This window comes from Convolutriloba macropyga, chromosome 5 (genome assembly GCF_964194025.1).
Source record: "Convolutriloba macropyga chromosome 5, txConMacr16.3, whole genome shotgun sequence".
Taxonomy (NCBI): domain Eukaryota; kingdom Metazoa; phylum Xenacoelomorpha; order Acoela; family Convolutidae; genus Convolutriloba; species Convolutriloba macropyga.
The window spans coordinates 14,661,639-14,673,641 of NC_134472.1; the positions used below are offsets into that span (position 1 = coordinate 14,661,639).

Sequence of the window (12,003 nt, forward strand, 5' to 3'; positions counted from 1 at the left end):
TTTTTGATAATGCAAATTCCCCTTTTAGTAAAACCCTAAATAGGGAAATATTGAATAATTAAACGGGGGGCGTTTTCCCAATTTCACGTAAATCAAATGTTAATAAAAAGGATGTCTAGAAATTCCCGAGTCGCGTCTATACTTAGAAAAAAAATTTATCAGCTTTGTTATCAAAAATAATTTAATAACGATAAATTTTTTGCACGCTGGGCTCTTGAATGGTACAATTCGAGTGCGGGCTAAAATTTCTCAGCGGGAGAGATCAGAAAGTTAAACTATTCGATAAAGTTCCATTTGCAAAATGCATCCACGGAATTTCCCAAGAGTATTACAGCAGGTAGGGTGAGGCAAAAGGAAAAGTAGGAAAATGGGCTAAATTGAAAAACTAGATAAATGCGCGGTATTTTTCAGGGGGCATTTTTCTCTTTTCAACCTAAATAATGAATATTTCAAGAGATCATTTGCCACTTGCCGAATGTACGATACGTTTTCATTGAAATTTATATAGAATCTAAATTTCAACCCCAAAATTGAGATTTTTAATAATTTAGCTGTAATGATACATGTAAAATGCGTACATAATGATTTTAAAATGATTTTGAGATCAAATAAAGCATTTCAAATGCGTTGAAAGGTTTCTTTCATTTAGTCTTTCAAAAATCTATCAGGGTGAAGTGCCTTTCTATGGTAAAGGTTTGAGCGCTAATTGCACGAAAGAGAGGGCAATGAAGGCGCTGTCGATACGCTTGATTTGTCAAGCCATAGTTGCCCAAAATATGAATGAACTGAAATAATTTTTGACGTCTATATTCATAAATTGAGCTTCGTCTCAAAAGAATTCTGACAAACTCTACATTAAAAAAAATCGAGAGGGCTGTTCAATAACTTAACTACGTTTTTTGAATGTAATTTTAAAACTTTTGTGATTAATTTATACCAATATGGTTTTTTTTAGCTCAGCCATGTTTAGACAGCCGTAATAATGGGGAGAGCAAAACCATGTTGGAAAATTCGGGAAAGAGACCATTTTTTCTTACTTGACATGGTGATCTGTGTTTCAGGTCCCAAGAACGCGTTATCTCAATTGCAAACAAAAGATGGTCCTATATTAGCTCCAATGTTGAAAAACAAAATTGTTCAAACTAGATTTTGCTGGAAAACTACAAAATAAATCTCTGCAAACTAGTCGGAGTCCGGATTTTAAGACTTCTAATTATCTAACCAGACTTCTTTACTGCAATTAAGTCAACTATAGATAATCTGTTGGCTTTTGGTTTGATTGTAATTCGTTTGAAATCGAATGATAGAATGGTTGTTTAATTCTTTAATTAATTTTGTGTCGACTGATTGGCTTGTTTTAACTGCCCAATGAAACAATTTGATCATTTTGTTTGCCTATAAAAGTTTAATAGGATTATATCAAAAGCTGGAATTTTTAATTAAAAACGCAATTTTCAGTGCTAACTGAAGGAATTTTCGAGAAATAAAGATGGCATGGTTTTGACGATTTTGTTTCCAATCTACGTTTTCCGTTGATAATGTTCACACTGAGTTTTAAAAACTAAACGAGGAATTTCTTTTTTTTGTAATACAATATTTTTGTGTCCTCAGCTCTTATGCAACAAATTCGCTTTTTACTGGGAGTTATCGATAGTTGAAGTTTTGTGAAGAATTGACGGATTTCCGATTCACATTTTCCGGAATTTCGCTTATAATTTCGTCAATTTTGCTGACAATTGTAAAACTTGTTAAAAATAGTACTGTAAATTTTATTTTTAGAGACTGAAAAAGTAGTGTTGACAAATTTAATTTAATTTTTCTGCCTAAAATTTTGGCTAAATATTTCAAAATTCAGCCTTTTTCAACAAAAATAAGATTCTTTAGTCCACTTTGATTAAATTTGCCCGAAGTACACACCCCAAAAACTACAAACACAATCCTTGTAAACTACATGAGCAGCTAGTTTTATTTCCACTTCCACTGAGGGTAGTCTAGAATCAAAATTTTGCCGTTTTTTGCTATCTTTATAATCTTTATGATAATCAAAAACGCAGCATTTTTTAAATTTTTTAACCAACAAATTATCTAGATCTAAAGCATTCCAAAAAAATGAGTGCTCTAAATGCACGAAGAGAAGCGGGATTGGTTTTGGAGCAATCTTGGACCGTTACAATCGATAAATATTTCGGATTGCAATCGGTCGGTCTTTTAAAAAAAATTAAGAGCTTTTTATGTTTATTAAAGAATAGAACAAATAACATCAAAGCTCAATGTTGATCGGTCCAAATAGTTTTCTAAGCAGTTGCCTTTTTTTTGTATCTATTATCTTTACTCAGAAGATTTTGGTCGTTTTTACTTTTAAAAATGTTTGCTTTTTAAATGAACAATTGCTTTTGATCTCTGCCACGATTTTTCTCTTAATTTTGTCAACTTATAGTTTAGTGTCAGCAAAGAAAGAATGGTAATTCATCCTCTTCTTTCTACTTAATCAAATGTTAATTGTTTTGCAGTTTTACGCGTTAAGTTAAGGTTTTCTGATTTTGATAATACTCGATATCACAACTTTTAGGTATCGGCCAATTTTTCATGTTTTTTCTCGCTTTTTAACTTTATAGCATTTTTGACAGTTCACATATTGCTTTTTGGACGCAATAGAACATACAAATTTATTGAAAGGCATATCATTTGGTCTTAACGGCTTTGTTTTGCGCTTTGTTTTGCTTTGTCGTTTTAGTCGTATGAAACTACCTGGAATTAACAGGTATCATTAGCATTTCATTATGGAATAAATGACTTTTTTTGTTTGGATAGATAGCAGATGGCCTTCTTGACTTTGAAAACAATTGTTTTCAAAAATAAAACAACTCTTTTTAAAGTTCTTTTACTTCTCATTTTTGTTGTTTTCTGTCTATTTGATAGCTAGTCTCGTTAATTACAGCTAAATATCATATTATTGTTGACCGAGGAAGTTTCATGTTTCATGTGAACGAAATATTTTTTTTAAAAAAGATTTTTTTATGAATTTACTGGATGCGACACGGGTTTTAAGAAGAAAAAGTAAACTAAATTTTGATTTTTGTCTATTTTAACGCTCTTTTCGTAGACGCAAGACATGTTCTGACTTGCGATAGTTCTCAAGCGCTTTCCTTGGAGAGATAGGCGAACCTACTTAATTGCTTCATTTTGTAGCTAATGGCTTTCATGACTTTGAAAATAATTGTTTTCGAAAAAAAAACAAGTGCTAATTAATTTTGCCCTTTTTCTCTTTTCACTTGTTACCTATTCTCCTTAATGAAAAGGCCAATACCACATTTTTGGAGTTCGGTGAAAACTCAAATAAACATATTTTGAGGGGCAAAATATGGCTTTACGTCTTCGACATCGTTTTTTCGCAAGTTTTAATTGAACTTCTTTTTGTTGTCTCTTTTTGTTGTTCTTTTTGTAACCGCTTAAAAAATTGATTATTGACAGGTCTTAATGTCCTCTTATAGAGGCCTGTGTGATTTTGAACATATTGGATGTTTTCAATTGCTATCTAATAGTTTTCCTTACAATGAAATCAATTGTTTCTAATATTTTAAGCCAATTTGTTTTTTTTTGTTTTTTTTTGTCAAATTGTTACCGAGCATTTTTTGAGTGTTCCCATATCTTTTCTAGTCGAATACAAGTTATTTGGTTTAATTTCACCTTTAGCCGACGCTATTTTGAGCTTGTTAGTAAGTTTTCTTCTAAATAGACATAAAGTTTTGGATATAATTAATGTTTGTTGTTATTGTTGTTAGATTTTGTTGTTCGTCTTGACTTGCTTTCTTAATAATGACTGGTCTCATGAATCTACTGCAGCATTTTTACTTCACTGAGTTATATGCGTTGGAGGTGATCTTTCCTCATTTGGTAGACATTTATGCCAAAAATGTGGATGAGCGGGGTCGGAACTTTATGTGCGAACGCAAATTACCCCGCCTTCTTTTATTAAAATGTTTGCAAAGACATGAGATAATCTGGACAACACAAAATTTATCATTATACGTAATTTCTTATACCCAAACCAGTTTTTATCGAGCTGCAGTGCCACCAGCAAGCCTGTTTAAAAACTGAAATCTGCATCGGTTTAAACATTTTGTTTTCAATCTCCTTTCTTTGTGACATTGTTCACACTGTATTTTAAAAATCTAATTCAACAATTACTTCAGTAGAACAGGACAAACGTGTCTCCTAAGATGTCAACTCTTCAGTTGAGACTAACAGTAAACTTGAAAAAGAACTTGTTAAATAATTACAGTTAGTTACACAAAGAATGCATTTATTCCCGAAGTATTCCTTCATTGCTGACTTTTTTAAATTTTTCTTGAAGTTTTTACCAAAAATTTAATCATGTTTAAAAGTTTGGCCAAAAATCCTTAGTTTTCTTGTAACTCTGTAATTTGTTACTATAAATGTACTTTAATTTACTTAAGTTACTATAATTTATTGTTTATTTAAATTGAATACAATTATGAAGAAATTTGTGTATTGATCAGTTTTTCCCTATTTTTCCAACTTTGGCGCAAATTTATTACATCGTTTCTGATGCAATTGAACTCACATCTAAATTGCAATTTTTAATCTCGGAAAATATTTTTGCTAAAAGTATACGAAATGCTCCGAAAAACACAGAATTTAACGCTAATCTGTAGTTTCATACACCCTCAAGCTATTTTATTGAGTTTTAGTGCTACCTGAAGGCATTTTAAACCTTAAACTGAGAACGGTTTGAACAAATTTGATTCCAATCTCCATCTTTTCTGGCTAATTTTCACTGAAATTTTGGATCCATATGAGTTTATTCCTTAATTAATACAATATAGTTTTTGCGTCTTTCCAGCTGTCAAGCAATTCTTGAGGTGAAACCTGCAATAAAATTGATCACAAAGTTTTATTCACCAAAATATTTACAAATAGACATGTGAAGAACTATTCCTCAAGGATTCCTAAACCTTTGCAAACCTTTTGAATTCTTCCTACAATAATAACCAACAATTAACATTTGCCTGAGATTTTTTTGCGGAAGACATTTTAGTTATATATCAATTCAGTCCTCATATTTTAAATTTGTACTAAAATTAATTAAAAATTTTCAACCGTTTTATTTGTATTTTACATCTGCGTACAATTTTTTCAAAAGTAGGTACACGAAGGTTGTTTACATAACTGATTTATTTTTCAACTTTGCCAAAACTTCAGCATTCCTTCAAAACTGTTTTCTAACTTTCAAAACATAATTGAAATGTCTTGTCGACCATAATTTGTTTAATAACTATTTCTTTTTAATCTTAAAAAGTTTTGAATTTTTACTAACTTTGAATTTAAATATTAATTACTTTTATTTCTCTTTATTTCATTATTTTTTCTCTTTTTTTTTCTAAAATTTCAGTCGGCAATCTATTACGTTATTACAATATTTGTCAAGGAGATGAGCTTAGACCCTAATTTCGATATCATATCTGAGTTCAAGTTTTCTAAAAGTACACAAAAATTGCAACGCAGAAACTTAAAACTGAGCAGGAATAGTAAAATTGAAATTTGTTTATGGGCAATAAAAGTATTTTTGTTTTTCAAGATGAAAAAAGGGGCTGTCGTTATAGAACATACGCGATGGTTGATAACTTCTGATCAGCGATTTTTTCTTTAAAAACAAATATAGCAGGTATACTTTAATAAATGTATGACTATATTGACAGCAGGATCTATACTAACAAAAAACCGTCTGACGTAAGCAGTAAAATGAATTCAGGATGCAATGAAAAAACCGTTTTTAATAACAACGATTAAACTGTTCTGCTTATAACAGAACCTCTTAAAGTGTCGTAGATTGGTAACCATTTGAAACATCCGCACACTGATTTTAATTGCGAAATAAGAGCTGAAAAGACATTAACTGCTCTCGAATTGAGCGGAAAAATCCCACCGAGGGTGTGAACAAATTAGGCTCAAGTATTTTATTGGCACTTTTCAGACGCCTTGGTCACTTAAACAAAATGAGATTAACCAAAAGTGAAAAACCCCCAATATATAGTATTTTAGATTTTCGAATACGGGTAAGGTTTTTACTAAGCCAAGCGCGGCAAATAACACGACCTACATTTAGGGAAGGCTAAATCTAATTGTGAACTTGCAATTTGCATTTATTCAGTGTTTATTGCTATGCTAAATTGTACAACGGGGTTAGGATTTGAAACGGTAAATATGTAATGTTGGGGGTTGTATTTTTTTGTTTTTTTTGGTCAATAACAAGTAATTAGTGCGTAGAGCGGGGAGTATGTACGTGTATGTGAAGCTTTCCGGTTTCCGTCTTAAACAGTGACTAATTGGACGTTTCGCTGTACGCTCCAGAGAATCTCAATAGGGGCATATCAAAGACGGGACCTAGGGATGAAAACTGCTTAATTGTGCCTTTTTAACAATGCTCTGCCTTGTAGAAAAAACTGTTTGTTCAAAAAGGCATCTATTTAGTGAAAAATATATTACATGAGTATGCGAGTATGTCTATTTGCGGAGCAAAAACGATAGAGACCAATTGAAGAATTTGAACGACATCGTGGATGTTTAAAATGTGTAATTCGGATCTATTTTTGGCTTTTTCAGTCAATTTTCTCTACCGATAACATTGCGCCATCACCACACCAACCAATTTGACACCAAAATTGGTTGTCGTTATTCGCGTTTTTATGATTGGAAAATCACATGCGTAGGAATGTTGTAAATAGGCGCCCTCTATTTCGCCTAAATAGGCGCCCTCACTAAGATCAATTAAAACGTTCAAGGTTTGTTTAGAAGAGACTACTTTTAAAGTTAATCTTCGTTGTCAATTTCGTAAGCATTTTTTCCACAATGAAATGTGCATAAACTTTTACATGATGTCACGATTGAGAAAATATAAATATAGACTTAACCACGCTTTGTCATACTTTTCAAATATATGGAGTGGAGTGGCTAATCAATAAGATATTCCAGGTTTTAGTGTCCACAGTTACAAAATGGTTAAAATAGTTGAAATGAAAAAGAGAAAAAAATGTTCAAAAGTTAATTTCACCAATTTGTAGAGCAAACAGTAAAATAAAGGCAAAAACGAGAGAAAATTTCAGTAAACGGTACAAATTTAATGAAATGTTACAAATTTATTAGTATAAATTATTTATTTTATGAATTGATTTCATACTTAAAAGAATAATGAAAAGGTAAGCATGATTTGTATATCAGATTTTTTGCTTCAACTACTCTTAGCTTTATTGGTTTTAATCTAACTCATCTAAATTGTCTCACAAAGAAGAATAAACAGTAAAAATCATAATTTTTCCGATGCATAATCCTTCTTCGCGGGAAACTCAAACCATAATTGTTCAGACCCCCCTTGTGTGTGGGGGGGGGGGGAGGAACTATATACTCAAATGGTTTTTTTGTTCGGTCAATTTTTGCCGATCGATATATTCGTCGTAGAGAAAGGTGAATGGTATCATTAAAAAGCTGGTCCAGCGTAGAATTCAACATTAAAAAGATTTTTTTTAACGTTTTTTTTTTCGATGAGATATCGAGGATTGAAATTTTGTGTGAAAACGCGATATTTGTTCACTTTTAGTGTAATTTTTCACCAAATTAAAATACTCTCTATAAAAATATTATTTCAAAATTAAATTTGACGCCAAAAAATAGACCAATTTTTTCTTCCTTATAGACTAAAGGCGATAAAAAAGACTAGTTCTGGTCTCATTGGGAAGTTTACTATCAAAAGTTCACGGTCAATATAAGCCCAATGAACAAAAAAAATCGTTTTCAAGGAATTGCTCATGTTTTTTTTTTGGCTTCGATTCTGAGTTTTAGTAATTTCAAATGAAATTTTGAATTACTTTTTGAGGTTTTATTATTTTTTTGGAGACCTATGGCATGAATTCCTTGTCTAACAGTGCAATATGTTCCATAATGAGCATTAGGTGAACATATCTAGTGCTTTGAGGGGACAGCAAATGGCTATTAAGACTAAAAAAAAATAATTTTTCGATTTTTTTGAACATTAAAAAATCAAACCTATTAGTAAGAGAGTCCAGGGGTGACAGCACCCCCTTCCTTCCTACTGAAACCAAATTTAATCTGGTGAATGGTTTTATCTTCTAACTGATTATTTGACTTCAATGACACAAAATTTCATAAAAAAAAAAAATTTGGATATTTTCGTATTATTCGTTACTTTTGAAGTCTTTTCACATTGACCAAGTATTATAGACGTTATCGAAATTTTATTATTATCCCATTGGCTTCAAGAGGACGTTCGGTGGATCACAGATAACGTTATCAGAGAAAAACTAATGGTTTAATTGTCTTGGACACTTTCTTCTCGCACTTTTCTTTACAGAAATTTGGTTTTTGCCTGTTTTTGCTAATGTTTTCACAGTCATAAGACGTACTTTGATGTCATGTTAATTATCTATGCATAACAAACATCTCTTTGCTCCCATTAGGTTATATCTGAGCATAGAAATTGAGCTCCTTTGAAAGATTTTGTGTTTAATGGCTGTTAAGAGTTAAAAATAATGTTTTGAATTATTTTTTTGAATATTAACCAATCCTAAACCTTTTTTCGTGAACTGATGGTCAATGTCGGTAACAGCAGAATCTTTTTCCGTCCTACTGCAGTCAAAGTTAATCTGGTTAGCTGATATTATCTTCTACCTTTTAGTTTTATAACTTCAAAGCCACGAGATTTTATATTTTTTTTTTAATTTTCGGATACATTATTTTATTTTTTCGGATCTTTTTGACATTTTATCAAATCATCCTACTTCTGATGGTCTTCATATTTTAGAGATAAAATTCAACGGATCATAGATAAAGTTTTCAGAGAAGAGCTTATGATTTGAATTGCTTAGACATATTCTTCTGACACTTTTCTACTGAATTTTTGATTTTTGCCTGTCTGTTGTCGTTTTCATAGCCAATATTTTGTTGTAAGGTCCTAATGATGAAATATGTTTGGAAAAAAACCTTTTGTCCCATCAAGCCATAATTTAGCGTATTTACTGGCTTGCGTTGAAAGCTAATGAAATTAATTGCGTTGATAATACTTGTTTTCTCGAAAATTTCGTAGTTCTAATGTATCAGTTTTTTGTTGATTTTTTGAAGTTATATTGATAAATAAAAAAAATCCCATTGCTCCTAAAAATTAATTGAAAATAGAAGAGTTTTCAGTGAAAGGTTCATTTTTTTACTGCCTTCGACACTTTTCTCGCTCAGTTTTTTCTTGAATTTGCTATTTTCGTTCTTTAGGTAGCCAAAAACTGCTGAAAGCTCTCATAGGCTACTAATTGAGCATTGAATGAATGATTTTATCCGAAGCAGTCAGTTTATAGCGAATAGACTTTAAGTGTATGATAAACATAATGAAGTCTTTTTTTCAAAATTTTCAGTTTTTTTGTTCTTTTCGTCAAATAGTAACATATTTTTGTCAATGAGAGGTCCCATCCAATTTCTTGTATTTCAAGAGATATCATATTTTTCGATATTATTTGTCACAATGTTTTGTTTGTTGGACAATATGCGTTTTTCTGAAGTTTATTGAGTGGCCAATATTTGTGTTTCTTTTTCTCTTCTTTCAGAACAATCGCGTAATAACAGATCCCAATGGTTTTCAAATGTGGTGCAAGTAAACATATTTAATCTCTCAGTGTAAATCCTTCAGCTGAATCAGTAGAATCGAACAATTGAGTTAAAAATACAAAATATTCAGAAGATAGCTAATGACTTGATTGGTAGCAATTGTTTGTGTTTTCGCAAATCGTTTGTAATTGTTTGAGCTGCTGTTTAGTTCGCTTTTATGGCTTATTCTAACCGAAAAAGATCCTTTTGGTTTTTCAATGAGTTTTAAGTAATTAATTAAGGGTTATTTAGTTAAAAGCTAATGATTTTTAAGATTTTTGAAATTTCTTGGGGTAAAAAATGTTGATTAATTTGTAAGTGTCGCCCCACTGTTCGTTCTCTTTGTCGACTTGTTACTCAGTCTCATTAAGAAAACTTTCCATTTGCTGTATTGATAGAAACAAACTAAATTTGTGTAGTTAATGTTTCACATTACTGCACTTTGACCTTGTTACTAGGTGCTTTTAAATTTAGATATTCAGTTTTTGCCGTGAAATTTTTGTTTGTGCTAATTTTGTTTTTCGTTTTTTTTGTCTCTTAGTCTCTTTAATATCAGATCACGTTAGCGTTCTATTGAAGCATGGCATTATGTTATTCAATTAGTATATAAGTTGTGTAACGATTGCTTTAAACTCCGACATCAATTTTTGTTATCTCTTCATTTGGTTGACAATTTAGTCAGAAATGTAGATGAGCTCGAGTCGGAACATCATGTGCGATCGCATATTAACGAGCCGCCTTGCTGTTTAAAAAATTGCATGTTTACTATGCAAACATAAACAAGATTCACTTGGCAAAGCTAATAATTCACCCAGAAAACTAAGACAAAACGGACTGTCTGCAGTGAGTGGAAGTTATTCAAAAGAATATAAGAGTGAACGAGGAGGCTCGGTAATGTGCGTTTGCACATCAAATTCCAACCCCGCTCATCCACATGTTTGGCATAAATGTCTACAAAATAAGAACAGATGAAAAAAACCCCCAAAAATTCAAATATTTTTCAAAAAATTGTGTGTGAACAAAGATCGCCTCAAATGCTAAAAACTCAGTGGTTCTAAAATGCCGCATTACATTGATGAGATCAGCCATTATTAGGAAAGCAAGTCACAACGAACAACAAAGTCAATCAACAAAAAAAACTTAAATTACATTCAAAACCTTATGTCCATTTGAAAAAAAAATTACAAAATCTCAAAATAGCGTCGGATAAAACTGAAATTAAACAAAAAAATTTGTACTTTACTAGAAAAGATATGGCACCACTATATAAAAAAGCTTGGTAACCTTTAGAAAAAAAAGAACAAAAACAGCAAAAATGAAAAAATTTGCTTTATTTCTAAAAACAAGTAATTTCAATGAAAGGAAAACTATTAGATGGCAAATGGAAACATCCAATATGTTTATGATCACAAACGCTTCTATAGCAGGGCCTTAAGAGCTGAAAAGAACAACAAACAGAGACAACAAAAAAATCAATTGAAACTTGCAAGAAAATGCTGTCAAGCCATAATGCCATATTTTGCCCCCAAAATATGGCCAATCGAGCCTTCCACAAATGCCAAAAAGTGGTATAGCGGGGTCTCATTAGTGAGAATAGGTAACAAGTAGATCAAAAAACGGAAAACGGCAAAGTGAATTAACACCTCTATTGTTTTTGCTACAAAATAGAATAATGAAATAGGTTCATCAATTTGTCCAAGAGAAACACTTGAGACGTGTAACTTTTCAGAATATATTTTAAGTCTAGAAAAAGAACCTTAAATACAGACAAAAATCAAAAAGTTGTTTGATTTTTTGCGCGAAAACACCCTGCCGAAATCAATTAATTCAAATGATTTCTTTAAAAAGGAATAGCTTTTGTTCATTTGCCCCTACCCTTGACAACAATGATGTCATATTAAACTTGTAATGAATGAGACTAGGTATCACATAGACAAAAGCAACAAAAAACAGAAAAGAAAAAAAATGGCTTATTTTTATTAAATATATTTATATCAAAGAAAAACCATTCGATGGCTTTTGAAAACAACCAATATGTTTATGATCCCATGCGCCTCTATAGCAGTTCCTTAAGGCCTGTCTTTAATGAATTTTTGGTTACAAAAAGAACAACAAAAAGAGACAACAAAAAAATCAATTGAAACTTGCGAGACAACGCTAAAAATATATATGCAATTGAGCCTTCCTCAAATGCAAAGAACGTGTTATAGACCTTCTCATTTACGAGAAGAAGTAAAAAGTTGACCAAAAATAAGAAAAAGTGTAGAACTTATAGAAACTTTTTTTTCGAAAACAATTTTTTTTGAAAGTCATGAAAGCAACTACCTACACAAAAAA

At 31.3% G+C, this 12,003-nt stretch overlaps 1 protein-coding gene across 1 annotated transcript in view; it reads right to left on the reverse strand.

The window, feature by feature from the left end:
- The window catches only part of LOC142339158 (transitional endoplasmic reticulum ATPase-like), a 622,037-nt gene that overhangs the window by 111,369 nt on the left and 498,665 nt on the right, over nt 1–12,003 (reverse strand). The window lies entirely within an intron of this gene.